Genomic DNA, 8,663 nt, shown 5'->3' on the forward strand with positions numbered 1-8,663 from the left:
ATTTTTTCATGAGCTTTTTAAAGCTTCCTCAAATATACCCAGGGACTACTACTTCCATCCAAGATGGAGTAACAAAGAGTTACTGAAGAACTCACCTGAAGAAGCAAAAATATGGCCAATACATATGAACCAATGGTTTACAAGACACTGGACATCAGGCAATGAGAGCCAGTGACCCTTGAGAAATGGGAAGCAAATGATGTGAACTCTAGAGTTTTCCCAATTTATTGACTTGAACATATACAAGCAGTAGCACTGTGAAGGGGAAATCCAGGAAGAATCCAGAGCACTCCTTGAATGAAAGAGATGAACTGAGAGGTCATGAAAACTAAGCCAGTTAAGCATGAAGGCAGGATGCCACAGAAGAGATTTACTCAGACAGAGAACTTCAGAGATCTATAGAAGGCACCCCTCAAGAATCTATCTGAGAGGCGGGGCTTCATGGTGGCTAGGGTAGAGGTGCAGTGAGGTTCGTCATCAGCAATACCACAGAAAAACAGGCAAAGCAGATTCAGGGCAGAGCTCCAAAACTCGGAACCACGTAGATAGGAACATTAAAAATGTTTGAAGGCTTATAGCTAGTGGAACTTGTAGCAAAAGTAAGAAATCACATACTTTTGAATCTGCCAGAAGCCCACAACTTGGATGAGACCAAACAACAAGACTAAGTGTGAGAGCAGACACACCAAGGAAAAATGCCACGGGAACTTTGGAACAAAGGTGGACAATACACTTTGTCAGTTTTGCTTTGTTCTGGTTTTCTTTTTTTTGGTATCTGTTCATTGGCTCCCCCACTGTTTGTGAACCTCCATTCTGGTGACTAGAGGGGATGCCTGAGCAAGTGGACACCCCCACCCTCACCACTGGTGGATTCTTCTGCCACACATGCACACAGATACTCTCATCCCAGAGCCAGCATAGAACTGTTTTGTTTTTTTATTAATACAGAAAAGCCAGAACAAGGAGTATGGAGAGAGAAGGAAGGTTTAAAAACAAAACAGGCCAAAAATTAAATTAAGTCCTGAGGTGCAGCATAACAACCAACAGTGAATCTCTCAGGCAGTTTTGAAGGCAAGAAGCTGAAAGAGGATATTAAAGTCATACTAATACTAGGCTACAGATTTTTTTTCTTCTCTCCCTCCTCTCCCTTTTCTGTGATTATAGACTACAGTATCCACTCTAGCTTTTGTACTTGTTGTTGTTCTTATTTTGGATTTTTTGCTTTTGTTTTTGTTTTTTTGCTGTTGCTGTTTTGATGCTTTATACTCCCCTGTCTAACTTTGGGGGACTCTTTCTCTCCCTATATTCCCCAAGAAGAGGCAGCAACTGCTGCCATATAGTCAAACTACAATCACACTCTATAAAACACCGAAATCCAGGAAAAAACCTATACCAACTGCCATATAACAGGGAGGCAGACAACACCTGTGAAAGTTACTCTGAGTTAAGCATTAAGAAGAGTGAAAAGAGAAGTCCACATCCTAATCATATTTAACTGGAGACAATCAGAAAGCATAAAAAATACCAAAAGACATACTCAATTAAGTATTAAAGCCACAGAAAAACACTAAACATGCCCAAGAAGCAAAAGCAGATGATCAATTCAGCACATGTTCAGAAACAGGATAAAATGTCTGAGACAAATGACCTAGGGTAGATCATGACTCCATTCTGTAAGGAGGGCAGGCCTTGGAAATGCCTGAGAAGGAACTCAGTAAAATTATTATAAAATATTTCAAAACGCTTTACAATGGAGTTGAGAGAAACAAGGAAAAAGTCAGGAAAGCACTACAGGAACAAGCAAATAAGATAGGTACAGCATTGGAAACTATTCAAAACCTACAGAAAGAGATCCAAATGATCAATAAAAGAATATCAGAAATGGACAATACATTGAAAGGGCAAAGGAGTAGAATAGAAGAGATGGAAGGCAGAACCAGTGATCTGGAAGACAAATCTCTCAATACCACTAAGATAAAAGAGCAAACAGAAAAAGGATAAAAAAAATCTGAAGAAGGTGTAAGATTCATGTTGGACAACATGAAGAGAATAACTTAAGAATTATCGGCATTCTAGATCAAGAAGAATCACACAAGTCCTCAGAGGAAGTAGTTGAAGAACTGCTGGAAGAAAATTTCTCTAACATCCTGAAAAGTGAAAAGATAAACATTCAAGAAGCTCAACAAACCCCAGGAAGGATAGACCCCAAAAGAAAATCACTGAGACATATCATAATCAAGCTTTCCAAAATCAAAGATAAGGAAACACTCCTGAAAACAGCTAGGGAAAACAAAAGTGTTACATACAAAGGCAAGCAAGTCAGATTAAGCTTCTATCTCTCAGCAGAAACCATGCAAGCAAGAAGGCAATGGGGAGACATATATAAAACCCTGAAAGAAAAAAACTGCCAAATAAGAATCCTTTATCCAGCAAAGCTATCAATCAAATATGACAGTGTAATCAAAACATTCCAGGATAAACAGAAGCTAAGGGATTTTGCCAAAGCCTACGCTGCACTACAAAACATCCTAAAGGGAGTTCTGCAGACAGAGACCCAACAAGAACAGATAACAAGCAAAGATTGACAGATGTGGTGGCACCTCCCAGGATTAAATTGACAGATGGAAGAGTCGAGAACAGAATAAAACTATAAGAACAAACTCAGAGAATCTGGGAGGTCAGCCTATGACCAAAACAAGTAAAATGTAAAAGAAGGTAAACACATAGGAACAGAGATCCAGATGGTGAGAAGGTCAGATAGATTACAGGATAAAATAGGCTGCACTAAATGGAGAGAAAAGTTAATGGACTATAATGCAAGTTCAAATAAAATGAACACATCACAACAAACCAAGAAAATAAAAATCCAAGAAGAACATGGAAACATTAAAACTATGAGAAAACTCACAAGAAAGAACACAAAAAGCATTTACTCAACAAAGGAAGACACACAGAACAAAGAAAGCAGCAACTCCACAAAAAACAAACATAATAGCACCAATTAATCCATATGTATCAAAAATTACACTGAATGTAAATGGATTAAATGCACCAGTTAAGAGATGGAGGGTGGCAGAATGGACAAGAAAACAAGATCCTTCAATATGCTGTCTGCAAGAGACACATCTCACACACAGAGACAAAAACAGATTAAAAGTCAAAGGAAAGAAAAAAATCTACCAAGCTCATTGCAATAAAAAACAAACAAGAGTGACAGTCCTAATCTCTGATAAAATAAACTTCAAGGCAAAAACCAACAAAATAGATAAAGATGGACATTATCTCCTGATTAAAGGGACAATTCAACAAGATGACATAACTAGAATAAATACCTATGCTCCCAATGAAAGAGCTCCAAAACATATAAAGCAAACTCTAATAGATTTGAAGAAAGAAATAGACAAATTTAAATAATCATGGGTGATTTTAGTACGCCGCTTTAAAAAATGGACACAGAAAGAAACTTGAAAAAGACATGGAAGAACTAAACAACACAATCAGCCAACTGGACCTCATAGACGTGTACAAAGCACTCAAGCCAAAAACAGCACAATACATATTCTTTTCCAATGCACATGGAACATTCTCCAGAATAGACCATGTCTTCGGCCACAAAACAAACCTCAAAAAATTTACAAATATCAAAACACTACAAATCATCTTCTAAGACTGCAATGTTATCAAACTAGAAATCAATAATAGGAAGACCAAACAAATAAAGCCAAATACATGGAAAAAGAATAACATCATGCTGAAAAGTGACTGGATAGTAGAAGAAATTAAACATGAATTCACAGATTTCCTTGAAACAAATGAAAACGAAAACACAAAATACCAAAATCTTTCGGACATGGAGAAAGTGGTGCTGAGAGGAAAATTTATTGCAATAAATGCACACTTCCAAAAAGAAGAAAGAAACAAAATTAACACATTAACACAGCATCTAAAACAATTAGAAACAGACCAACAAAGGAAACATACAGCCTCCAAAAGAAAAAAAAAAATAAAGATTAGAGCAGAAATAAATGAGATAGAAAACAGAAAAACTATAGAAAGAATTAATACATTTTATGAAGCAAACATAACCCTCATACCAAAACCAGGGAAGGAAGTCACTAAGAAAGGAAATTATAGACCAATATCCCTCATAAACATAGATTCAAAAATTCTTTAAAAAATCCTAGTCAACAGAATCCAGCAGCACATCAAAAAGGTAATACATCGTGATCAAGTGGGATTCATACCAGGGATGCAAAGATGGTTCAACATTAGAAAAACGATCAACATAATCCACCATATAAATAAGTAAAAAGAAAAGAAGCACATGATCGTATTGATAGATGCAGAAAAGGCATTTGACAAAATCCAACATCCATTCCTGATAAAAACACTCAGCAAAGTAGGAATTGAAGGAAAATTCCTCAATATAATTAAAAGCTTATATACAAAACCAGCTCTGGTAGCATTATGGTTACGAATCAGGCTGCTAACCTCAAGGTCGATAGTTCAGAACTACCAGCTGTTCCACAGGAGAAAGATGAAGATTTCTGATCCCGAAAAGATATGCACCCCTGGAAACCCTGTGCAGGGTCACAATGAGTCAGAACCAATTCCATAGTACTTAACAACAACAACAACATAAATCCAACAGCGTACATTACTCTCAATGGAGAAAAACTGAAAGCCTTCCATCTGCGAACAGGAACCAGACAAGGATGCCCTTTGTCACCACTCCTATTCAATATTGTGATAGAATTCTTAGCAAGAGCTATATGACAAGAAAAGGAAATTAAAGGCATCCAAATTGGCAAAGAGGAAGTAAAACTCTTTCTATTTGCAGACGATATGAAACTATATGTAGAAAACCCCAAGGAGTTAAAAAAGCTACTAGACCTAATTGGAAGATTCAGCAAAATGGCAGATATAAGATCAACATACAAAAATCAGTTGGATTCCTCTATACCAAAAAGGACAGCACTGTAAAGGACATTAAGAAAGCAACACCTTTTACAATACCACCCAAAGGATGAAATATCTAGGAATAAATGTAACCAGAGAAACAAAGGACTTATACAAAAAGAAACTACAAAACACTATTACAAAAAAACAAAAGAGACCTACAAAAATGGAAGACTGTACCATGCCCCTGGATAAATTTATAGTCCACCCCAAGAACAGATTTGGTGCATTAGACACTAATGATCGAAGACCAGAGAAATATGGGATGACATGAAGATCATCAAACATGAAGAAAGCAAAGTCTTAGGCTGGGTTCTCTAGAAAATCAAAATCAATGAAACTTATGTTGTTGTTAAGTGTCATACAGTTGTTTCCAACCCATAGCGATCCTGTATAAGGTTTCCAAGGAGCAGCTGGTGAGCTTGAACCGCCAACACTGCAGTTCAAACCGACCTTGTAGTCCAGCGCATTAACCTGTGGTGTTACGCCAGGACTCCAATAAAGCTTATATATGTATATGTAAAGAGAAGTTTATATCAATGGTTCACATAGTTGTAGAGGTAGGCAAGTCCCAAGTTCATGGACCAGATGAACCAAGAACAACAAGTCAGACATCATGCAGGCAGGTTGGGCAGGTAAGATAACATGTTGCTTACAACTTCTAGGCAATAGAGCAGACCTCTGGTTCAAGTCAAAAGAATCAGAGAGAAGTCAGATGATAAACCATATGCAGAATCCAGACTCAGCGGAAAGCAAAAAAGCTTTGCCCAAGTATCTAATATATTGGAAATATGCCATGTCCTGAGGAACCTTCCTTTCAATTGAATGACTGCTCATAGCAGATCTCATTATGGAGTTGGTTGTTGTTGTTCTTGTTAGGTGCCATCAAGTTGGTACCTACTCATAGTGACCCTATGCACAGTAGAACGAAACACTGCCTGATCCTGGGTCAACCTCACTACTATTGCCACGCTTGAGTCCATCAATGCTTCCACTTGGCCATCCAACTCGTTGGGGGGTCTTCCTCTTTTTCTCTGATCCTACACCTTACCAAACTTGATATCCTTCTCCAGCTACTGGTCCCTCCTGACAATATGTCCAAAGTATGAGAGATGAAGTTTGGCCATCTTGGCCTCCAAGGAGCACTCTGGCTACAATTCTTCCAAACGGATCTATTGGTTCTTTTGGCAGCCCATGGCACTTTCAATACTCTCCTCCAACAACATAACTCAAAAGCATCAATTCTTCTGCGATCTTCCTTATTCACTCTCCAGCTTTTGCATGCATATGAGGTTATTATAAACACCATGGCTTGGGTCAGGCACACTTTAGTCCTCAAGCTGACGTCTTTGTTCTTCAATACTTTAAAAAGTTCTTGTGCAGCAGATTTGCCTAATGCAATACATCGTTTGATTTATTGATTGCTGTTTCTGTGAGTGTTGATAGTTGATTCAAAGAAGAATGAAGTCCTTGTCAACTTCAATCTTTTCTCCATTGATAAGAATGTTATCAACTCCTTCTTCCTAGTCTGTCTTTGTCTGTAAGCTCATCTGAAACCTGTCCACCATGGGTGACCCTGCTGGTATTTAAAATACCAGTGGCACAGCTTTCAGAATCATAACAACTCACAAGCCACCACAGTATGACAAACTGACAGACAAGTGTTGGTTGGAGTTGGTTCATTATATTAAATCTCATCATGGGAGATGACTATATCTTAACTGCCAAGTGACTGAAAATCCTGCCTTAGTCAAGCTGACACAAAATCTTACCTATCATAGTCATTAACAACAAAGGAAAGAAAGAAAAGAATAAATGAATGCCAGAAGAGACTCTGAAACTTGCTCTTGAGTGCAAAAGCAACTGGAAGAAATGACTATATAAAAAGAGCAGAACAGAAAATTTCTAAGGACAGCTTGAGAAGACAAAGTAAAGTATTATAATGAAATGTGTAAACACCTGGAATTAAAAAACCAGCAGTGGAGAACACACTTAGCATTTCTCAAGCTGAAAAACTGAAGAAAACAAAATCAAACCTTGGGTTGCAATACTGAAGAGTTCTATGGGCAAAATATTGAATGGCACATGGAGCATTAAAAGAAGATGGAAGGAAAGTATTATTCCAAAAACAAGTGGTTGATGTTTAGTGACTTGAACAGGTAGCATATGATCAAGAACCAATGGTACTGAAGGAAGAAGTCCAAGCTCTACTAAAGTTATTGGTGAAAAATAAGATTCCAAGAATTGACAGGAAACAATTTTAAATCTTTTAACAAACTGATGTAGTGCTGGAGAAGCTCACTGGTCTATGCCAAGAAATTTGGAAGATAGCTACCCAGCCAACTGATTGGGAAAAATCCATATCTGTGTCCATTCCAAAGAAAGGTGACCTACAGTGTGCCAAAATATCATTAACATCACATTCAAGCAAAATTTTACTGAAGATAATTCCAAAAGAGTGTAGTAGTACATCTACAAGAAGCTGCTAGAATTCTATCTGAATTCAGACGAGGACATGGAGTGAAGGATATAATTGCTGACATAAGATGAATGATGGCTGAAAGAAGAGAATGCCAGATAGATGTCTACTACTTGTGACTTATTAACTACACAAAGGCATTCAAATGTTTTGATCATAAAAATCTATGGGTATCACTTAAAAGAATGGAAGTCTCAGAATATTTAATTGTGCTTATGAGGAACTTGTACATAGACCAAGAGACAGTTGTTCAACAGGACATAATGATGTTGAATGGTTCAAAATCAGGAAAGGTTTATGTCAGGGTTGTATCTTTTCACCATACTTATTCAATCTTTATGCTGAGCAAATAATCCAAGAAGCTAGATTATACCAAGAAGAATATGGCATCAATATTAGAGGAAGAATCATTAACAACCTGTGATATGCAGATGACACAACCTTGCTTGTTGGAAGTGAAGAGTGCCGTGGACCTGCCTCAACAAGAATGTTTGGTTCACGAGGTGGGGATATCTGGCGGCGATAGGGATAGCAAAAGAGGAGACACAGAGACAGAATGAAAGAGACAAAGAGACACCCCCAAACCAGAGTGGATGCATTACTTGCATCCGGCAGATCCGGTGTGGTGAACATCTGAGCTATAAGGGCAGTAAGATCCCGCATAGTAAGCATCTTAGCTATGCGGGCAGTACACACCCCTTACTAGCTGGTCAGCATCACATGCCTAGTCAGCCGTATAGCATGCCCTCCAAGCTGTAATGCACCCCTGGTTCGGCCTGTGCCTCCGTTTTATTTAGGGGAGGTACTTTACACAAAGCTAAGAAGGACTAAGACAAGGTACAGTGAACATTCGTAATATTCCAGACATTCAGGCAACTTTACATTGTACTTCGCAGGTTCGAATCTCACGACCGCAACTTGGTTTCTCAAGCTTAATTATCATACCTTTTAGCACCTAGCCTCAAATGAGGGAAAGAAAAGGAGGATTGGGAGGAGTCCCATTGAGTCGGCTGCCCAGTCCAGGTTTCTCAGGAAGTGAGACACCTGGGTGACTAGGGCTGCACCTGGAAACACTTTAGGGAGGGTGTCCTTTTGTCCTTAGAACAAAGAACCAGGAAGTAGCCAAACTATTTTTAGTTAATCCTTGGGAGAAAAGCTTTACCTTTGAAACCTTTTATAGTCTCAGCTTCTAGGAAAGGTTCTTACATTTATCTGTGGATATCAA

The sequence above is a fragment of the Chrysochloris asiatica genome, unplaced genomic scaffold (assembly GCF_000296735.1).
Source record: "Chrysochloris asiatica unplaced genomic scaffold, ChrAsi1.0 scaffold00140, whole genome shotgun sequence".
Classification (NCBI taxonomy): Eukaryota; Metazoa; Chordata; class Mammalia; order Afrosoricida; family Chrysochloridae; genus Chrysochloris; species Chrysochloris asiatica.